Raw genomic sequence first — 3538 nt, 5'->3', positions numbered from 1 at the left:
AGTCTGCTTCTGCCTAGTAGCCTGGGTTTTCTGAAAAACTCTCCCCACACAATCTCTCATGTTCCCAGTCTCTTGGTAGGCATTATGTTCCCACCTCTTGTCCAAGACCCACCACTCACCAAGTAATCGATCTCCAACATCTGTTCAATTCATCTGTATCTGGCTGCCATAAAGATATAATGTTGATGAAATTAAGGAATGAACCTATTCCAAGTCTTTAGATAGTTATATTGAAACAAGAAACATCATTCCCCAGTGAGAATGTACATGAGAACAGTAGCTTTCTAAATTTTAGACCCATTGTAATACCTCCATTTTGCTTTGAGACACATCCATCTATTCATATAGAAAAATGAAACAAAAACAAAGAATTCACCAATATTGTAGAAAGCACATTATGTTTTCTATTATACATTTTCCACAATGCTGGTCAGTTCTCATTAATTTTATTATATTACCCACTAAAGGGGTCACACCCGTTGGTTGAAAAACAGTGCCATAGAGGAAACATCAGCAGCACCATCTGTCCTGAACCATAGCAGCAAATGGACCCTATTGGAAATCATGTTGCAGCTGTGCCTAGAACATAACAGAAGATTTGAGGGTTTGAGGAAACATGTAGTGCATTTTCCTCCTACCTCAGTAAAACAGCCCGCTCTTCCATAGGTTTTCCTCTTGTATTCTCAGTAACAATGTGGTCACACCATATGTACTATTTTGTACTTTCTAGCCTGCTTTCTCAAATATGCATAACAAGAAAAATGAATAGCACTAATGTCATTTTGTTAAATATGTCTATTATAGAGATGCTATGGTTCAGTGCTAATGGAGTTTTTTGGTCCTTTTGAGTTCCTGATGTTGCATGCTACAGTGATTTATGGAAGGCCAGAGTGTTTTACTGCAACAAAGGTCTGTCATGTTAAACACCCACCAGCTCTCTGCCTATTTTGTACCACAACCGACATTAATTTTCTTGTGACTCAACCTCTATATTCAATCCATCATGAGTCCTATTGACTCTACCACACATTCACACACACACATGCACATCACTATCTCCCCAACAACCACCATATTTCAAGCCACCATCTCTTGCCTAGGATACTAATTTGTTTCCCTCCTTCCAGTCTTGCCTCTTTAATCCATTGTTCACCCTACAATCAGGTTGTTAATTTTAAATGTAAATTAGGCAAGGTTATGTTTCTGCTTTAAAGAAAGAAATATAAAAAGATGTAGCACATAGGTGTGTATATTTGTGTATGTGTGCATGTATTCTCTCTATCTCAAGTAGCATGTTTTCTTTAAGACAAGAGCTCTACCTAAAACGTGCAGCTTTCTCAGGTATTAAGATCTTCAATTATGTGTAGCTCGGTGTGGATGTGAAAATAAGGGTGACTAAAAAAATGAAAACCCATAATTGGTTGTCCAACTGAATCCCTCCCTCTCTCTCCCTTCTCTTTCTCTGTCTCTCTCTGTCTCTCTCTCTCTCTCTCTCTCTCTCTCTCTCTCTCTCACACACACACACACACACACACACACACACACACACACATCCTGCACACATGTTAATCAGTGGCTTATGATTCCTTGCCATGGCTTCCAATGCCTACATGACCTGGTCCCGCCTCTTTCTTGTCTCCATACCTCAGGTACTACTCTCCCTCTTCTCACTATGCTCCAACCATGCTTAGCGTTTTTTTCATTGTCCAAACATGTTGAACTTTTTCTAGCTCATAGTTTCCATACATGATGAACACCTTTCCATTCTTCATGTCTTGGCTCAAATGGCATCTTAAAGAAGCCTTCACTAAAGCAATACTTCCATGCCTATTGGACATTTTCTTTATCATGTTCACCGCAGTCCGGGCCAACCTTGTGTACTTGTCCATTTCTTTATTTTCTTATTGTTTGTTTCCCTACATTAGCGTGTAAGATTTTAAAGGCATATTCTCCATTGAATTCTAGTACTTAAAACAGTACATATTATATAGTAGGCCTTCAATAAATATATGAAAACTAAGACTTGCTTTAATATGCTATGTGTTATGTTCAAATGGAGAGGAAAGGCATTTAAGCCCCTTTTACTATTAATAATATAATAAAAGCCCATTGTGCTTTGTACTTTCATAACTAAAAGTTGTCAGCATATATGAAAATTCAACTAATTTGCTGATTATGTTTACAAATGTTGATTCCTCAAATTATTGTGCTAATTGACATGGGTTAGAGAAAATGTGTGTTGTAATATTTCCTATCTGGTAAAAATTAATGCTGATTTAAGATTCCCAATCTGCCCATACAGATGTTCTTGCTAATTACTTATTCAGGGCAGATAGTAACAGGAAAAAATATTCTATTTGACCTGTCAGTATTCCTGATAGCTTTTTTTTTTAATCCTAAAACATAACTATCCACTATATCAGTTCAGTAACAATGGGTTATTGAGGTCCGGTATGGCTCTTTGATGGCGCACGTGAACGGGATGGTTGGTAGTTATGAAGCGGCTAACCAAACGAGCAAACAAACGACAAACGACAACGAGCAACAAACAAGCAAACAACAACGACAACAAACAAACAGCAACCAAACAAAACAATAATGGCAACCGATGTATGACAACGAACTTGACTTCGATATTATTGCTTCATTTATTTCCATTCATTATTTCATTTCATTCCTTCATTTCATTCATTTCATTTCAGATCATTTGACTAACCGCTGCCCGGCCCATTTTCATTCAGATTCGGATCACATTTTTTATTTTACATTATTCCATTCAAAATTTCATTCCTTCCATTTTATTATTTTGTTTATTTCTTCACATTATTTTTAACAACTCATCATCCTCATCATGTCTCTCCTCTATCCTCTCTCCATCATCATCATCATCATCATATCTATCCATCATCATCTATTTCTTCTTCTTCATTTCTTCAGCTATTTATTCAGCTATTTCAACTTAACTGTTTCATTATTTCTTCGAAAAACCTATACTTCTCTCTCTCTTCTACTCTCTCTCTCTCTCTATATAAACAACAACAACAAACAAGCTTCCTCTTTCCTTCTTTCTTTTTTTAGGTAAGGCAACCCTTGGTTGACCTCACAGATTGCAAGGATCTTGTCAGCTTATAATCCCTTATTTTTTTATTTTAAAAATTTTTTTATACCTACAGCACCTGGTCTTCCTAGGTGGTCTCCCATCCAAGTACTAACCAGGCCCGACCCTGTTTAGCTTCCAAGATCAGACTGGATCGGGCTTGTTCAGGGTAGCATGGCTGTAGATGAGGACTTTTCAAGGGCAGTCTATAGTAGCACTAGATTAACAGATACCAACCACAGCCAGGACTCAAAATTCTTAAGCTCATTTCAGAACTGTAGGTGTCCTGAAAATTCTGTACATGTTTAAGTAAAATTAGTATATGACCTGGATATTTATAATTATTCAAAAGCATTCTTTTTAGCTCAAGAGTTTTCCATCAGAAGCCATTCATCACTTGATTAGGTATGGAAGTGAAATACACACCTCCATGTAACTTAT

General features: G+C 37.0%; 1 pseudogene; it reads right to left on the bottom strand.

The window, feature by feature from the left end:
• Positions 1–3164: 3164 nt before the first annotated feature.
• Positions 3165–3283, bottom strand: LOC120598612 (uncharacterized; annotated as a pseudogene).
• Between the last annotated feature and the right edge of the window lie 255 nt (positions 3284–3538).

The sequence above is a fragment of the Pteropus medius genome, unplaced genomic scaffold (assembly GCF_902729225.1).
Source record: "Pteropus medius unplaced genomic scaffold, Ma_sr-lr_union100, whole genome shotgun sequence".
Classification (NCBI taxonomy): domain Eukaryota; kingdom Metazoa; phylum Chordata; class Mammalia; order Chiroptera; family Pteropodidae; genus Pteropus; species Pteropus medius.
This window is presented reverse-complemented; position numbering and strand designations above follow the sequence as displayed.